The sequence below is a fragment of the Chlorocebus sabaeus genome, chromosome 12 (genome assembly GCF_047675955.1).
Source record: "Chlorocebus sabaeus isolate Y175 chromosome 12, mChlSab1.0.hap1, whole genome shotgun sequence".
Taxonomy (NCBI): Eukaryota; Metazoa; Chordata; class Mammalia; order Primates; family Cercopithecidae; genus Chlorocebus; species Chlorocebus sabaeus.
In genome coordinates, this window is record NC_132915.1 from 45,557,434 (window position 1) to 45,577,503 (window position 20,070).

The following is a 20,070-nucleotide window of genomic DNA, read 5'->3' on the forward strand; positions in this document are numbered from 1 at the left end:
CTAGCAAATAAATAAATGAGTACTTTATTGGTTCATATAACCAAGACATTCTGGGTTAGAGCTTCAGCTGGGGCTGAACACACAAAGTCATATGATGCTGGTAGGGCTAGCTGCTTTGCTGGCTCTCTTTCTCTCTCCATATTTTCATTTTGTCTAATAGCCTAATTCTCTCCTCTTTTGAATTAGCATCCTATTCTCGACTTAGTAACTCCAACAGAGAAATTCTGTCTCTTGGCATAGGTACATCAAAACCAGGGAGGATTCTAATGGACCCAACCCTGAACATATTACTGGCTAGAGGATAAGGCACTATACTTTCTCTGCTACAGAAAGTGCAGATCTAGACAGATCTGTTTAAGTGACACCCTCTCTAAGTGACAGTGTAGGTCGAAGTCTCCACTCAACCCAACGTTTTAGTGTCTACTCCCTTCTAGCTATGATCTAGCCACTGGGAACACAGCAGTGGACAGGGGAGACGATGCCCGGCTCCCAGGCAGCTTACGGTCTTGTGAAACGCCAACACTTTAGTTGAATCCTGTTACTTCCTACTACTCTGCATCAAGAACCCAACAGAAGTACAGAGTCCTCTCAGTTCACAAAAAAGCCAATTTCTTTATAAAATTAACAAAGTCACCAAATACACTTCTATAAACTGAAAGTTTCCACATGTAAAGCAAGCATACATATTGTCTCACATTCCAGCCAGCAGGCAGCCTCAGTGTGGAACCTGCCTGTTGAATGGCACCTCCAGAAGGTATGCAGCAGGCAGTACTGCCAACCAGAAACAGCTGGGGCTTTCAGAAGACATCACTGCTTTGGAGTTTCTTGCAGAAAACTTTCACGTTCATCTCACACACAAGGAATGCAAACTACTTCCATCACGTATATATGTATATTCCTCTGTGTGTGTGTGTGTGTGTGTGTGTGTGTGTGTGTGTATGTTCTCTGATCAAAAGAAGGTGGGATACTCTGTAATACTCTGTAATCAATGATATGAAATGGAATTACACCCTCAGTACACTATAACGGGCATTGTGGATTTAGGTTAGGGGAGAAAAGGTGGCCTCCCAAAATTGCTGTATTTGGAGGGACCAGTAGACTTGTTTTTTGATGACTTGGATGTGTGATGGTATGGGAGGGCAGTCTCATCAAATATAATTTACTCAGTATTTACTGAGTGCCTACTATGTGCCAATCCTCTGGTTATATAAAAACAGATAATACAGCATTTCTGCTTCATGGATAGAGTGGCTAAGTTGGTGACCTGCACATAAACCAAGCACACTACAAGTGGGTAAGTGTTCTAAGCATATGTGCACAGCACATTACACTTTGACATGTCTAAGGCATGCAGTAATCTCTTAGTGCTTATGGTGGGGATTAATGGTTTTCTCCTCATCTCTGAATGGCTGGCTGGAACCCCAGCATGGAGCCTTGGCTGGAAACTAGAGGATTCTGGACAAAGACGAGGACAGGCTCTAATGTCAGACCTTGGAACCATCTGAGGCCACCGCCTGTTAAGCACGCTTAACCTCTGTGGACCCAAGGTGGTGTGTGACAAGCATCCCCAGGGCTTTGCTGGGCAATGATTACTTTTTATTATGTTTCTTACTGTCAGGTGCTCTGAAATCCACATGGACTGCTCTTATGATTTCAGGTTATCCCAAAAGAGAAACTCAAGAATCAGTGATGAGCACAGCGGGGAGTGAGCCGGCTGCCTATCTCAAAAGGGCACATCACCATAATCACAGATATACCGTGAGCATATGCAGAAAGAATGTACCGAGGGAGTGTGTGTCAGGAGCAGCCAAGAGGATACATACACCAGGTGCCCCTCCCAGCATCCCTCTCCCCCACCAAAGCAGTGCCTTTAAAATATGTGATAGGTGCCCACATCATCTCTCTGGCCCTGCAGAACGGCCCTCCCCCAACAGCCACCTTTGCTGCTCTTCCTCTAAATCCACCCTGGGTCTCCCCTGGGCTGGCTGTTGCCTTCATATTTCATGCGGAATGTGCAGCTTCCCAGGAGCCGGAGGCATGCCCTGCATTCTGATGCATCGGCTGGCTCTGACACCAGCCAGCTCCAGAGCATGCCTAATGAGGAGGCTGACACCGAGGCAGAAGAGCTAGGCCAGGCTGCGGACGGCCCGCTGCAAACATGGAGTGGGGTGACAGGAAGGCACCAAGGGTGAACCTGGGGGAAAGATGGCGGTTGCCTCTTTAAGACACTACTCTAGCATCAGATACCACAAACATGGGCCAATTTAAACCACACCAGGAATGAATCACAGCCTCGAATAAAGAGCAGTTTGGATCAAGGAACATCCTTGGGGAAAGCATAAAATTAAAAGAGGAAGGAGAAGCGGCAAAGACTAAGAGAAGGCAGAAGCTTTGAAATCACTCATATTTCAGTAGGCAGAGTGGTTGCCCATTTTAGTTTTTCTTCCAGTATAGAGCGCCTTCAAATTTCCTTAGAGACCACTTCATTATCTAAAAGATCCTGCTGAACAGAAGTTTTTCCTTTCCTTAAAGCCTCATCTACCTTAATTTCATGCATTATTCCTCGTTTTGACTGGTTCTATCAGGATAAATTGACCCTTGCTTCCATGGTATTTCTGGCATTTATCCTTGGGGTAGAGCCAGTACCTACAGTCACCATCCCAAAGCTTTGAGGATGCAATGGTAACAGGCTCATCAGCCATCTACCTAACACTTTGCCCAAGCCTGGTCCCGTTTCATCATTCCAGCAACTGGATGAGTTAGGTGCAGATGAGAAAACCAAGAATGACACAAGTTTATCCAAGGCCATACATCAAACCAAAGGTCTCAAACATGGGCCCGCCTTCAGTACTTTCAAATGAGCTGGATACCCACTAAAAAAAAAAATCAAAATCTACCATTCCACTTGGTTCTCTGTGGAATGATGTGGCAAATCATGATTTCTAATTATTTAATGTAGATAAAAATGTAAGCAAATGAAACTTCACATTGACATAGGAAAGATTGTTATTTACATCATGGACTCTTAACAAAGAAGTTTCCTTTAAAGCTTTGATTTTGTCATTTGTGTTTCTCTCTCTCTCTCTGTGTGTGTGTGTGTGTGTGTGTGTGTATATGTGTAATAAGTCTTTGTTTTTGACTCTGAAGACGCTAATTTCACAATGAAATTCATAGTTCTTTATTGAATACTTAATGAAATTTGTAGTTCTTTATTGAATGCTTACCATATGTCTCACAGTTTTCATTAATTGTCTCATGTCATCCTCCTGACACTGTGAACCAGGTGATATTGTCCCACTTTGCAGATGAGGAAACTCTTGTTCAGACAGGTTACACAGTTGGACCAAGAACACAAAGCTCTTAAGTGACAGGACAGGAACCTGCCTGGATTAAAGCTACAGATACTGCTCATAGTAAACCACCCTGTTTTGCAGCCATGTGGTATCAAATGTATTTAATATCATTCAATGCCTTGTGTTTCCCAGCATCATTGTTCTTCTTGTACTTCCTGCCCACTGGGTTCTTGAAATATTTTCCCTGTTAATTCTTGCCCTTTTCCAGAGGAATTGAGTATCAGGATATCAAAGAGATATCTGCATTCCAGTGTCCACTACAGCATTATTCACAACAGCCAAGACATGGAAGCAACCTGAATGTTCATCAACAAATGAATAAAGAAAATGTGGTGTGTACATATAATGAAATACTACTCAGCCTTAAAAAGAAGGAAATCCCGCCTTTTTTTTTTTTTTTGAGATGGAGTCTTGCTCTGTCACCCAGGCTGGAGTGCAGTGACGTGATCTTGGCTCACCCCTCCGCCTCCTGGGTTCAAGCGATTCTCCTGTCTCAGCCTCCTGAGTAGCTGGGACTACAGATGCCCATCCCACCTGGTTAATTTTTGTATTTTTAGTAGAGACGAGGTTTCACTATGTTGGCCAGGCTGGTCTCAAACTCCTGACCTCATGATCTGCCTGCTGTGGCCTCCCAAAGTGCTGAGATTACAGGCATGAGCCACTGCACCCGGCCCCTGCCCTTTTTAATAGCATGGATGAACCTGGAGTCCGCTGTGCTAAGTCAAAGAAGCCCAACACCAAAGGACAAATACTACATGGTCTCACTTATGTTAGGAATCTAAAATGGTCAAACTCAAGCGGAAAGTAGAATGGTGGTTGTCAGGGTAAGAGGGAGGGAAAAAATGAGGAGAAGTTAGACAAAGGGCATGAAGTCATGTGATACACATAAGTCCTGGAGAGCTACTACACAGTGTAGTCCCTAGAGTTAATAGTATCGTGCTGTATACCTAAAATTTTGCAAAGAGAGTAGATCTTAGGATAAGTACACTTTTTGGTCGGGTGCAGTGGTTCACGCCTGTAATCCCAACACTTTGGGAGGCCGAGGTGGGCAGATTACCCAAGGTCAGGAGTTGAGACCAGCATAGCCAATGTGGTGAAACCCCATCTCTACTAAAAATACAAAAATTAGCCAGGCGTGGTGGTGCACGCCTATAATCCCAGTTTACTCGGGAGGCTGAGGCAGGAGAATTGCTTGAGCCCAGGAGGCAGAGATTGTGCCATTGCACTCCATCCTGGCCAACAGAGCGAAACTCTATCTCAAAAAACAAAACAAAACAAAAATTTGCACTTTTTCTTGTATAGAATTACGTTTTACTGGTTCTTTTTTAATGCTTGTTTAGATTCTGTCCTTTCTAAAAACAGAACAATTCCTAATTGAAAATCTTCAGGTAATTTTTTGTTTCCAAATACTTTTGGAGTTAGAAGCATAGAATTTTACAACTGAAGGAAATCTTGGAGATTATCCATCCCCGGCTTGCGGGAATTTTCCCTATAATAGCTCCAGAAACTGGTCATCTCATCATCTCCACTTACACATCCTCAATACTACAAAGCACACTACACCAAAAGGCAGCTCAGCCCACACTCAGACCATCTGAACTGTTAGAATGCTCTTCCTTTGTGCTTTCTTCAACATATAAATTTGGGGATATAAGGAGGGGGGGATTCAAACCCTAACAGTCTCTTGTCTGCAAATCAATGCTTTAGACACATGAAGAAGTAAGTTGTGTGATCCCTGAAGCTTCTCTTTTTCTGGTTTAACAACCTCCAACTTTTCGCCAGACCCCTCTGTCCTGGGAGTCTCTTCTGAACGCACTCTTCTCTTTGTCAGTGCCTAAAAGGGTGGCACCCTGCCAGCTGGGCTCAGAGGACCCTACTTCCCCATGTCAGCTCCGGTCAAGTTCACACTCTCCGCTGCCTATGTGTGCAGAGCTAGATGTATATTGATCACAGACTCTGCTAATTCTCTCAGGTCCTGATCACACGGATGATTCTTAAACCTGGACTCCCACATCCAGTACTATGCTATTTGATTCTCCTTCTAGAACATCAACAAAACAACCCTGGCCAAAGAGACATCCTTTCAGTACTTTGCTGAAAACCTCTTTTCTGCATTTGGGGCTGTGCCACGTATTTGAGGGTCTTTCCATTTCTCACTGCTGCAAACCCTATTCTAGTCTTCACATGAAATCCAACAAAGAAAGGAAGATATGTGAAGCAGTTTAAAGCCACCCTATTTGCTAATTCTGAAACTCCTGAAACTGAAGTATGCAAAGAGCTGGAGTTTGTTTGGCAAACTCAGTTTTCCAGAAACATGCCATGTTAATTTCTCATTGTCCTGTTGTCTTGTAGATAGTGAGGCTTTTTCTCTTAAGATTTGTTCCCTTTTCTTGCAAAACATTGAACTTCCCAGTTCTATGTTTTCCCTGGATTATTTCCAGGGAAATAATGCTTCCCTATTCTGGAAATCAGTCTTCTTTTAATACTTCTGATAAATCCCCCCTTTAAGTCCTATAAACAAGTTCACTTCTTAAGCAATTGTTTTGATCAGTTTCTAATTTGGGGGCAGGGAAGGGCAATTCCTTCAAATCTACTGATCCATATTCTCCAAGAGCACCCTTTCTCTTTAGGCTTCCTTTCTAGATATCAAAGAACTAAGGTGGGGCCATGAAGAAATCAGGAAGTGGAAAGAGGGTAAAACAAGTAGCAGGCTTACAAGAAAAAAACAGTCAAATCGGTTTTTCAAAATTCTTTGTGGAATATGAGATAGGAGAACTATAGTCCCAAGTGGAAAGTCTCGTGGAACAGGAAGGAGAAAGGTAGGGTGGACGTGGGATTATAGAGGGACCTGAATTGCCATGACATGTGAAAAAGATAACTCTACCAACCCAAGCAACACCCAGGTCATGAATTCAGGTCTGAATTCTTCCAGGACAAGTTCTGGAATTTCTAGAAAGCAGGGATGTCCTAATATATTTTACACTGGGAGCATGTCATTGTTTAACACCCTCACCTATATCACATTAATTTTTAGGAATCAGCATGTAGCATTCGATTATAAAATTTTTGTTATTTAGTTTTAAAACAATTAGCAATTTTAAAAGGAGAAATATCAGCCTTAAAGATACTAGTCAAAGTCAGCAAAATATTTCATGCATGTACTAAAATTTATATTTATTAAACAAAAACATTACATCTCACAGTTTGCCCTATTTCACTGTCTTGAATTTCAAACACAAAAACTCCAAGAGGTCACATAAAATGACAACATTGATATAACCTAAGTTTTGTTTTTTCATCCTTACAATCACATACCATCACTTTAAAAAAAAAAAAAAAAAAAAAAAATCTGTTGTTAAGGCTGGCAAGATGGCCCAATAGGAATAGCTCTGGTCTACAGCTCCCAGAGAGATCAACACAGAAGGCCCGCGATTTCTGCATTTCCAGCTGAGGTACCCGGTTCATCTCACTGGGACTGGTTGGACAGTGGGTACAGCCCATGGAGGGCAAACCAAAGCAGGCTGGGGCGTTGCCTCACCCAGGAAGTGCAAGGGGTCAGGGAATTTTCTCCCCTCCCCAAGGGAAGCCATGAGGGACCGAGTCCAAGGAACTCCAGCACAGATAACTGCGCTTCGCAACTGTCTTCGCAACCGGCAAACCAGGAGATTCCCTTAGGTGCCTACCCTACAAGGGCCGTGGGTTTCAAGCACAAAACGGGGCGGCCATTTGGGCAGACACCAAACTAGCTTCAGAAGTTCTTTTTTTCCATACCCCAGTGGTGCCTGGAACACCAGCGAGACAGAACCATTCACTCCACTGGAAAGGGGTGCTGAAGCCAGGGAGCCAAGTGTCCTGGCTCTGCAGGTCCCACCCCCATGGAGCCTAGCAAACTAAGATCTACTGACTTGAAATTCTCACTGCTGGCACAGCAGCAGTCTGAGATCCACCTGGGATGCTCGAGTTTGGTGGGGGGAGGGGGCGTCTGCCATTGCTGAAGCTTGAGTAGGCAGTTTCACTATCACGGTGTAAACAAAGCCGCTGGGAAGTTCGAACTGGGTGGAGCCCACTGCAGCTCAGCAAGGCTGCTGTGGCCAGACTGACAGATTTCTCTTCTCTGGGCAGGGCATCTCTGAAAAAAAGGCAGCAGCCCTAGTCAGGGACATATAGATAAAACCCTCATCTCCCTGGGACACAGCACCTGGGGGAAGGGGCGGTTGTAGGTGCAGCTTGAGCAGACTTAAACGTCCCTGCCTGACAGCTCTGAAGAGAGCAGCGGATCTCCCAGCACAGTATTTGAGCTCTGCTAAGGATTAGTCTGCCTCTTCAAGTGGGTCCCTGACCCCGTGTATCCTGACTGGGAGACACCCCCCAGTAGGGGCCAACAGACACCTCATATAGGAGAGCTCTGGCTGGCATCTGGCAGGTGCCCCTCTGGGATGAAGCTTCCAGAGGAAAGATGAGACAGCAATCTTTGCTGTTCTACAGCCTCCGCTCGTGATACCCAGTCAAACAGGGTCAGGAGTGGACCTCCAGCAAACTCCAGCAGACTGGCAGCAGAGAGCCCTGTCAGAAGGAAAGCTAACAGAAAGAAATAGCACGCCCACTCAAAGACCCCACCCAAAGGTCACCAACATCAAAGACCAAAGGCAGATAAATCCACAAGGATGAGGAGAAACCACCGCAAAAAGGCTGAAAATTCCAAAAACCAGAATGCCTCTTCTACTCCAAAGGATCACAACCCCTCACCAGTGAGGGAACAAAACTGGATGGAGAATGAGTTTGATGAAGTGACAGAAGTAGGCTTCAGAAGGTGGGTAATAATAAACTCCTTCAAGGTAAAGGAGCATGTTCTAACCCAATGCAAGGAAGCTAAGAACGTTGATAAAAGGTTAGAGAAATTGCTAACTAGAATAACCAGTTTAGAGAAGCACATAAATAACCCTATGGAGCTGAAAAACACAGCACAAGAACCTCATGAAGCATACACAAGTATTAGTAGCCAAACTGATCAACCAGAAAAAAAGGATATCAGAGATTGAAGATCAACTTAATGAAATAAAGAGAGAAGACAAGATTAGAGAAAAAATTAAAAAGAATGAAAAAGCCTCTAAGAAATATGGGACTATGTGAAAAGACCAAATTTACGTTTGATTGGTGTGCCTGAAAGTGACGAGGTAAATGGAACCAAGTTGGAAAACACTCTTCAGGGTATTATTCAGGAGAACTTCCCCAACCCAAGACAGGCCAACATTCAAATTCAGGAAATACAGAGAATGCCACAAAGATACTCCTCGAGAAGAGCAACCCTAAGATACATAATCATCAGATTCACCAAGGTTGAAATGAAGGAAAAAATGTTAAGGGAAGCCAGAGAGAAAGGTCGGGTTACCTACAAAGGGAAGCCCATTAGACTAACAGTGGATCTCTTGGCAAATACCCTACAAGCCAGAACAGAGTGGGGGCCAATATTCAGCATTCTTAAGGAAAAGGATTTTCAACCCAGAATTTCATATCCAGCCAAAGGAAGCTTCATAAGCAATAAAGAAATAAAATCCTTTACAGACAAGCAAATGCTGAAAGATTTTATCAACACCAGTCCTGCCTTACAAGAGCTCCTGAAGGAAGCACTAAACATGGAAAGGAACAACCAGTATCAGCCACTGCAAAAACATACCAAATTGTAAAGAACATCAAGACTATGAAGAAACTGCATCAACTAACAGGCAAAACAACCAGCTAGCATCATAATGACAGGATCAAATTCACACATAACAATATTAACCTTAAATGTAAACGGGCTAAATACCCCCAATTAAAAGACCCAGACTGGCAAATTGGATAGAGTCAAGACCCAACAGTGTGCTGTATTCAGGAGACCCATCTCATGTGGGAAGACACACAAAGGCTCAAAATAAAGGGATGGAGGAATATTTACCGCGCAAATGGAAAGCAAAAAAAGAAAAAAAGAAAGAAAGAAAGAAAAAAAAAGTAGCAGTTGCAATTGTAATCTCTGATAAAACAGACTTTAAACCAACAAAGATCAAAAGAGACAAAGAAGTACATAACATAATGGTAAAGGGATCAATGCAGCAAGAAGAGCTAACTATCCTAAATATATATGTACCCAATACAGGAGCACCCAGATTCATAAAGCAAGTTCTTAGAGACCTACAAAAGGACTTAGACTCCCACACAATAATAGTGGGAGACTTTAACACCCCACTGTCAATATTAGACAGATCAACGAGACAGAAAATTAACAAGGATATTCAGGACTTGAACTCAGCTCTGGACCAAGCAGACCTAACTGACATCTATAGTACTCTCCATCCCAAATCAACAGAACATACATTCTTTTCAGCACCTCATCGCACTTATTCTCAAATTGACCACATAATTGGAAGTAAAACACTTCTCAGCAAATGCAAGAGAACAGAAATCATAACAAAGTTTCTCAGACCACAGTGCAATCAAATTAGAGCTCAGGATTAAGAAACTCACTCAAAACTGCACAACTACATGGAAACTGAACAACCTGCTCCTGAATGACTACTGGGTAAATAACAAAATGAAGGCAGAAATAAAGATGTTTTTTGAAACCAGTGAGAATGAAGAAGACACAACATACCAGAATCTCTGGGACACAGTTAAAGCAGTGTTTGGAGGGAAATTTATAGCACTAAATACCCAGGAGAGAAAGCAGGAAAGATCTAAAATTGACACCCTAACAACAAAATTAAAAGAACTAGAGAAGTAACAGCAAACGAATTCAAAATCTAGCAGAAGACAAGAAATAACTAAGATCAGAGCAGAACTGAAGGACACAGATACACAAAAAACCCTTCAGAAAATCAGTGAATCCAGGAGCTGCTTTTTTGAAAAGATCAACAAAATAGACCGCTAGCCAGACTAATAAAGAAGAAAAGAGAGAAGAATCAAATAGACACAATAAAAAATGATAAAGGGAATATCACCAAAGATCCCACAGAAATACAAATTACCATCAGAGAATACTGTAAACACCTCTATCCAAATAAACTAGAAAATATAGAAGAAATGGATACATTCCTGGACACATACACCCTCCCAAGTCTAAACCAGGAAGAAACCAAATCCCTGAATAAACCAATAACAAGTTCTGAAATTGAGGCAGTAATTAATAGCCTACCAACCAAAAAAAGCCCAAGACCAGACGGATTCACAGCCAAATTCTACCAGAGGTACAAAGAGGAGCTGGTGTCATTCCTTCTGAAAATAGTCCAAACAATAGAAAAAGAGGGACTCCTCTCTAACTCATTTTATGAGGCCAGCATCATCCTGATTCCAAATCCTGGCAGAGACACAACAAAAAAAGAAAATTTCAGGCCAATATCCCTGATGAACATTGATGTGAAAATCCTCAATAAAATACTGGTAAACAGAATCCAGAAGCACAGCAAAAAGCTTATCCACCACAATCAAGTTGGCTTCATCCCTGGGATGCAAGGTTGATTCAACATACGCAAATCAATAAACATAATCCATCACATAAACAGAACCAATGACAAAAACCACATGATTATCTCAATAAATGCAGAAAAGTCCTTTGACAAAATTAAACACCCCTTCATGCTAAAAACTCAACAAACTAGGTATAATGAAATGTATCTCAAAATAAGAGCTATTTATGACAACCACAGCCAATATCATACTGAATGGGCAAAAACTTGAAGCATTCCCTTTGAAAACCGGCACAAGACAAGGATGCCCTCTCTTATCACTCCTATTCAACATAGTACTGAAAGTTCTGGCCAGGGCAATCAGGCAAGAGAAAGCAATAAAGGGGATTAAAATAGAAAGAGAGGAAGTCAAATTGTATCTGTTTACAGATAACATGATTGTATATTTAGAAAACCCCATTGTCTCAGTTCAAAATCTCCTTAAGCTGATAAGCAACTTTAGCAAAGTCTCAGGATACAAAATCAATGTGCAAAAAATCACAAGCATTCCTGTACACCAACAACAGACAAACAGAGAGCCAAATCATGAGTGAACTCCCATTCACAATTGCTACTAAGAGAATAAAATACCTAGGAATACAACTTACAAGGGATGTGAAGGACCTTTTCAAGGAGAACTATAAACCACTGCCCAAGGAAATAAGAAAGGATACAAACAAATGGAAAAACATTCCATGCTCATGGATAGGAATAATCAATATCATGAAAATGGCCATACTGCCCAAAGTAACTGATAGATTCAATGCTATCCCTATCAAGTTACCACTGCCTTTCTTCACAGAATTGGAAAAAACTACTTTAAACTTCATATGGAACCAAAACAGAGCCCGCATAGCCAAGACAATCCTGGGCAAGAAGAACAAAGCTAGAGGCATCATGCTATCTGACTTTGAACTATACTACAAGGCTGCAGTAACCAAAACAGCATGGTACTGGTACCAAAACAGATATATAGACCAATGAAACCAAACAGAGGCTTCAGAAACAACACCACACATCTAACAACCATCTGATCTTTGACAAACCTGACACAAACAAGCAATGGGGAAAAGATTCCCTATTTAATAAATAGTGTTGGGAAAACTGGCTAGCCATATGCAGAAAACTGAATTTGGACCCCTTCCTTACACCTTATACAAAAATCAACTCAAGATGGATCAACGATTTAAACGTAAGACCTAGGACCATAAAAATCCTAGAAGAAAACCTGGGTAATACCATTCAGGACATAGGCATGGGCAAAGACTTCATGTCTAAAACACCAAAAGCAATGGCAACAAAAGGCAAAACTGACAAATGGGGTCTAATTAAACTAAAGAGCTTCTGCACAGCAAAAGAAACTATCAGCAGAGTGAACAGGCAACCTACAGAATGGGAGAAAATTTTTGCAATCTACTCATCTGACAAAGGGCTAATATCCAGAATCTACAAAGAACTTAAACAAATTTACAAGAAAAAAACCCCATCAAAAAGTGGGCAAAGGATATGAACAGACACTTCTCAAAAGAAGACATTTATGCAGCCAAGAGACATATGAAAAAATGATCATCACTGGTTGTTAGAGAAATGCAAATCAAAACCACAGTGAGATACCATCTCACACCAGTTAGAATGGCTATCATTAAAAAGTCAGGAAACAACATATGCTAGAGAGGATGTGGAGAAATAGGAAAGCTTTTACACTGTTGGTGGGAGTGTAAATTAGTTCAACCATTGTGGAACACAGTGTGGTGACTCCTCAAGGATCTAGAATTAGAAATACCATTTGATCCAGCAATCCTGTTACTCGGTATATACCCAAAGGATTATAAATAATTCTACTATAAAGACACCTGCACACTATTTTTATGTTTATTGCAGCACTATTCACAAAAGACTTGGAACCAATCCAAGTATCTATTAATAATAGACTGGATAAAGAAAATGTGGCACATATGCACCATGGAATACTATGCAGCCATAAAAAAAGATGAGTTCATGTCCTTTGCAGGGACATGGATGAAGCTGGAAACCATCATTCTCAGCAAACTAACACAAGAACAGAAAACCAAACACTGCATGTTCTCACTCACAAGTGGGAGTTGAACAATGAGAACACATGGACACAAAGGAGGGAACATCATACACAGGGGCCTGTCAAGGGGTAGGGGGCTAGGGGAGGGATAACATTTTGAGAAGTACTTAATGTAGGTGATGGGTTGATGGGTGCAACAAACCACTCTGGCACGTGTATACCTATGTAACAAAACTGCACGTTCTGCATGTGCATCCCAGGACTTAAAGTATAATAATAATAAGAAAATCTGTTGTTTAAAAGCAGGGATATGTTCTATCACAGTAGTGGAAGGCATAAACCTGGACTCCCTGCAAATACTGCACCCAAAGTGAACCCCAACAATCTGTACCTGCATGAATTTACTCTCAAAAGGAAGATAAATATCTGTGTCTATCTGTATTGGAGACCATGTGGATGAGAATTTATCAACTAACTTCCACGTGGAATACAATGTTTATTAAATTATAAACAATAAAAATGTACACATATGTAAATAACACGCTATAGAAATTTTCAACAGTTGCTTAACATTATCCACCAGAGGATTTTGGGAGGTAGGGGAGGCATATTTTATCACTGATTTTTTTTTAGAATCACTGGTGTAGAGTGATAATACAAATCTGGCCAACAATACTCCAATACTGGGGCCTTTAGCCCTGGCTGCCCCATCCTTGACGTCTACATCTAAAAAGTCATGGGAATGGTGAGCAGGACTGGATACTCAGATATGCCTGGAGTACTGTTGCAGGCAACAAAAATTAGGGCTTGAAATAAGGGTCTGGGTATGGTTTGGTTAAATTATACATGATTATTTCATTTCACAAAATTATGCTTTGTCTCCTTAGCTCTATAGATATCTTCAGGGAATTGTCATCATGAGCTGTTTGAGGGCCAAAATCCTGTTTTGTGCTTCTCTGGATGGTACCCCCTCTGACTGTCTCCTCAGGTGGTTGGCACACCTGAAGTCCTCTGTAAATGTCCACTGATGGAGAGATTTCTCTGGTATCATCAACAGTTTAAAAGCAGCTCATCCTCTTTGTGCTATTCGAATTCATGAATTGCACTCTCTTCCTCTTTCATTTATTACCTACACTAGTGGGCTTGTTTTTCCCTAAGACAGTTATATAAGACTCTTGATTCTCTGCAACCCTATTAGCTCATCTTCACTTCTTTGGCTTCCACTGCCTCGGAAGACCAACACTGGGGAAGGAAGACAGGCAGGCAGGAAGCAGGAAGAAGATCCCCAAAGATTTAAGTGCGTTGGATCCGCCTGTGATGATTCAAATCAGGTTCTTAGCGCCCCAGGCCTGGTGAGGTTTCCCGATTGTCTTTACAAAATGGAAGTAACATGTCCATAAAGGTGTCCCGGGATCCAGGTTGGAGTATCTAGTGGGGTCCACAAGATGTAGCCCTTAGGAAACTCTGCCTGCCCTTGTGTGCCTTCCTCAGGGAGAGATTCAGCTCTGCTAGTTGGAGCAATTCCTCCTGCCCACTTCCAGACCCCGCATTTAGCTCTTCATTAAAAGAAAGTCCATCGAGGGGCTTAAACACAAAACTCCCTATAATGGTGAATACTCAGAATTACTTTCCACCTGATACTGCTTCATTTAATTGGACTAAAGCAGGCTCCCCTGGCTCCAGGCTCCCTTGAAATCCTGCCCAAATTTGCCTGGCTCCTGCGTGGGCCTGAGTAAATATGCGGCAGGTGCGCCGAGGGGTTGCGAACTGGGCGCCCATGAACCGTAATGGTTGCTGCATGACTGATTCCCCAGCCCCTCCGCCCTCCTGCTAAATCCCAGGACCCTCCCTGCTTATGCAAAGAGCGGGCTCCCCAGTGCCGCCTTATGAAGAAATGGTAGAGCAATTTCATTTAATATTGCTAGTGCTTCCATTAACCTGAGTATATTGCTCTCCATCCCCAATTTAAGACTCCCTCTTTCTCTTGATTATCGCTGTATTTCAGAGCACCTGAATGTCCTCCCCAGACTTCTAAGCCAGCCTGGAATAAGTTGATGATCAAAAGCTACAGCTCCTTGAATTTTCTGGCTTTGGAGTACTGCAACCTTCCTGTGCCCCACCTGGAGGCCTTGAAAACCCGCCTGGGTTCTCCACTTTGCTCTGAATGAGGCTCCCTTTGGTTGGCTCTGGTGTTGCCTGTACTCTCTCCACTAGCACTTTCCTTCCTTCCTTTTTTTTCTCATTCTTTTGACTGTTGAGATTTGTGAGACAGGAAAGTGTTTTGAAGCTTTACAGGGTGAGGTGCAAGTGGACACATCGGCTATGGACTATTTTGAATCTACTGGGTCATTACTTGGATTTTTCTATGACTCTACATGATTGATAAAATCATTAATTCAGCAACCCTGTATTAAGTGCCTACTATGTGCCAGGCACTCTTTTTGGTGCTGAGAATGAATTCTGAGCCAAACTAGTAAAAGTTTTTGCTCAGGAAGCTTAAATTCTAGTAGGGACAGATAGTAAGCAAACATGTTTCCAGCAGATGCTGATAAATGGTATGAAGAAAAATAAAATAGGGTAAGGGCTGGAGAGTGGTGGGGAGGCCACCATGAGCACTCTGGTGCACATACACACCCTCCTTTGAGTGATACAGGCCTCCCTACACCTGAAGTCTACATAATCTACAATAAGAAGGATGATGGGGGCGAGCTAAGGACAGACCCTTCCTAGGGAGATCAGAACTGGCAGTATACTTGAGTCAACTCCACCCATCCCCTAGCCTCCCTGTCACGGCTTGCAGGAAGCTGGGGCAGTCCCTCAGGGACACAACCCCAGGCTTTCCTCTGGAGGGTAGGCCTGGGATGGGGAGGCATTGATATGACTATAGCATACACAGTGGTAATGCATCCTGCCCCACCCTGTCACCACCATCAGAACCGCTCACTCTACCTCTATGCCCTTGCCAAGCTTTAAGGAAAGGCTATTGCTTGCCCTGCCATCCCTTGACTGCTGTGGGCAACTCAAGAAGGAATTAAAGCTGGCTTTTCAAAATCTGTGATCAAGGCGAAGTGCCGTAACTCCGGCCTGTAATTCCAGCACTTTGGGAGGTCGAGGTGGGAGGATCACTGGAGCCCAGGAGTGTGAGACCAGCCCTGGCAACATAGTGAGACACCATCTCTACCCAAAAAAAGAAAAATTAGCCACGTGTGGTGGTGCATGCAGGTAGTCCCAGCTACTCAGGAGGTTAAGGTGGGAGGACTACTTAAGCCTAGAAGGTCAAGGCTGCAGCAAGCCTTGATTGCACCACTGCATTCCAGCCTGGGTGACAAAGGAAGAGCCTGTCTCAAAAAAAAAAAAAAAAATCTGTGATCATTGGGCAACCAGATTCCTAATGCCTTCAGGGCAGTAGGCTAGGCCTGGCCTGAATCAAAGTACAGCCTTCTGAACTTCGGGGGAAAAAATGGAAATTGTGGGGTCCGTCAAATGCTCCAAGGAAAAGACATTTTCCAAGACAAAGATGCCAGGTCAAGGATGGGGCCCGAGGGGGAGAAAGATCATATGCCGTCCATGCAGATGAGTTTCTAGGCCATTGTGTGCAGCTAAGTAATGACTGAGGGAAAGCTCTACAGCCAGACTTGGTTTTGAATTTTGGCTGCACACGTCTCTAGTTACCTGGCCTTGGATAAGTCACAAATGCTGTCTGAGCCATTGGGTCCTTGTTGATAGAGTGGGCCAGTCATACCTTCTTCATAGAGCTGTTGTGATTATTAAAAGAAAAATATAAATGGACACTGCTGAGCCCAGGGCAAGAGTTGGCACTGAGTTCATGAACCTAGATATCATTTCCAGGATTGTGCTTAAGTAGGAAGATGTCCTTATTTTGTGAATATGTGCACTAAAGAAATTAGGAGTGAAATATCATGTCCATAATTTACTTTAAAACATTCCAAAACATATTGTGAAGTAAATATGACACCTTTCTTCCTTCCCTGGAGGACCTCTAGCCAGCACAATACTTATTCACTTGTATTCAAAATCCAGGTAACATCATTCATTGCCGTGGTTTTAAAAACCATCTACTTGTCAACAACTCCAATTTTATATCTGCAAGCCAGACCTGTTTAAGAACTCTGGACTCAAATATTTGCCTGCCAATTTGACATCTCAGTGCCAACATGTCCTAAATGGAATATTTTGTTTCTCATCCCCAAACCTATCCCAACAACCTAGTTCTCTGCCTACCGCATCCCACCTTTCCCGTCTTGACAAATAGGACCGCTGTTCACCGAGATGTTTGACTCAGAAGCCTGTGCAATAGTCCTGGTCCCTTATCTTTCTGATGGCAGTGGCAGCCTGTGTGCAGTGGCTGCTGACATGACACCAACTGCAGTGGGGCACTCGTGGCTGGGGCAGTGCACTCCATGGAGCTGGTGGGAGTCCTACCCCCTCTCAAGTGGGAGGGGCGGAAGCCCCACCCTCCCAGGTGTAGCTGCAGCCACCCAGCCATGGCTGCAGACCCGGGCATCCTTGGGGACCAGGGAAACCCCTCTGTCCCTGCAGGCTCAAAGTGTCTGCTCCTGCTGCCCGGCCTTTCCCCACTCACAGCACCTGCTCTGATTTCACAGCAAAGTTGTGGCTCAGCCCAGGCACTATCACAACCCAGTCTGGTGTGCACGTGCTTGGGGCAGTGCTAACATGCCAGCCCTCTGCTGCCTTGGCCCCCTCTGAACTTTGGGCACCAAAGAGCATGGGAGGGAGGCCAAGAGGAGGCTGAGGACAGCTTGCTGTGGGCCTGCAGGCACCTCTTGCCACGAACAGCCTGGGGACCATGGACACCATAGATGACATGGATGGCAGCAGGAGGCAGACAGGCTCTTGGGTGGAAAGAGGTAGGCCCCTGTTGAAGTCCCACCTTCAAGCCAGGGACAGCCTAAAGCCTGAGGGCCAGGCTGCCAGTTCTGTGGACCAGAGTGAGAATTTATGGTGCTTTTTCTGGGCCCACCTATGGCCACCCATGGATCAGTCAGGACACACATTCTCCCCTCGGAAGCTCATAAAAACCCCAGACTCAGCCAGACTCAGGCAGAGGACAGAATGACCTGCCTATGAATAGGAACCCACTCCAGGTCTCCACTCCATTGAGGGTTGCAGATGATGGGGTGACCTGCCTGAGGATAGGAGCTACCCACCCCAGGTCTCCTCTCTACTGAGGGCTGCACAGACATTGGGGTGACCTGCCTGTGGGAAGGAGCTACCCACTGCAAGTCTCCTCGCCTCTAAGAGCTGGACACTCACGGGGACAACCTGCCTGCAGGAAGGAGCTACCCACTTTGGGTCTCCTGAGGACTGTTCTGCTGCTCAATAAAACTCTTCTCTTCCTTGCAAACCCTCCAGTTGTCCACGTCCCTCATTCTTCCTGGACACAGAATAGGACTCAGTACCTACCAAATGGTGGAACTAAGAGAGCTGTAACACAAACAGGGCTGAAACACGCCCCGCCCCCCACATCCTGCTCACCATGTTGCGGACAACAAGGAGAGAAGAGCTCTAGCCCTTTGGGAGCCCAGACCTAGGGGCTCCCCAAGCCAGGGCTGTGACACCTTTTTAGGTTTCTGTGGTTCCTGGCATCTCCATGCTTCCAGGCAGCACGGCATTCCCCCCTCATGCAGAAATGTGTGCCCTCAGAGGAAGCCACATATAGTATATCTGGTCCAGCTGCAACCTTGCAGAGAGCGGGCACCTGGAGTTGCCTGCCCTGCTGCAACAGCCAGTGTGCCTAGCTGTAAACAGTGGCTGGACCCCACGCTTGCTTGCCCACACACCCCTCGCCACTCTGTACCTGGCTCCTGCTTGGCAGGTGTGGGATCCTGGCCAGTAGTGCAAAATGAGTAGTGCACAGCCTGCTGGGCCAAGTGGTCAGAACAACCCCAGTGGGCATGAGCAATACTCAGGCAGAAGGTGCCACCAGCCACAGAGGTTTCTGGCTGGTGACGTGACTCCTCCTCACTGCCACATCCAGTCCATCAGCATTCCCTGCTGATCTTACCCTAAAGACTGCCTGCCCTCTTCCCACCATCTCCACTGTGACCCATATCTAGACCACAGCAGCAGCCTACGAAGTTCACCTCCCTGCTTTGACCCTTGCTCCTTGTAATTCATCCCCTCTATGGCCAGCATGAAGGCATAAACCCAATAATTTCACTTGCCTACTAACAACTACAAGTTCCGTTGTGTATACAGTTAAATCCAAATGCCTCACCTTGGCCTGTAAAACCAGGCATGACTCCCATCTTTGTCTCCACCGTCTTCCTCCTCCTCTCCTTCTCTGCCTTTCACTGTACTCCAGCCACACTGGCCCCCTTTCTGTCTCTCCAATGTGCCAATCTCTTTCCCCTTCCAGGCTTTCCATTAGGCTGTTTCCTCTGGCTTGAATTCTCTCTCCCTTCCTCTTCCTGTTTCTAGCTCATTCCCATCCTTCTAGTGTCAGCTTAAATTTTATCTCTGAGTGTCCTTCTATGACACCTAAATCTCAAATAGACCCCTCTGTCATTCTCATAGCTCCCTAATCTCTTAACTTTCATAAACGGAAGTATCAGCTGTTTACCACATATATCCAGTGCTTGGCATAGGACTCATGAAGTACCTGTTCTGCAAATGAATTGAATGAATTAAAAATTCTACTGCCCTTATTTCAAATTCCCATCTCTGAGCCCCACTTCTCCATTCTCAGCCCCAGGTTCCAGGCCACACCCATCTGCCAGCCACACTGTGGCCAGAGAGCCCCTCTCTGTGAGGCTCTGCAGCTCTCTCATACTTCCTACCTGCTTACCACTCTGCATCCCAGGGCTTTTGGAAGGCAGGTTGGTTGACTTGGTAGATGAAGTGGTACCTATGGTCCAACACATTGTTGTGTACACACACGTAGGTGTTAGTTCTATGTGTTTCATATGCAATCTTTTTGCTTGCAACAACTGCTGCCACTAGGTTGCCCGTCCAACAACTTCTGCAAAATCGGACCATGCAAACATGAACGGCAGACTACATGCCCTCATTTTCTCATGTTGGGGCTCCATCAGAGGCCTTCTCCTTGAGCCTTTTGCGGTGATTTCCTGCTATTGCTGGGGTCAGCGTTTGGACCAGCTTTGAACGTGGAAGCCTCTCCCATCCCAGGGTGACTCTGGCTTTCCTATGAGACTCTACGCTA

The 20,070-nt window shown here is 44.3% G+C and overlaps 1 non-coding gene across 1 annotated transcript in view; it reads right to left on the minus strand.

Moving 5' to 3' along the window:
* Positions 1-20,070, minus strand: part of LOC103219419 (uncharacterized) — a 72,995-nt gene that overhangs the window by 12,330 nt on the left and 40,595 nt on the right. The gene's annotated exons all lie outside the window — the stretch shown is intronic.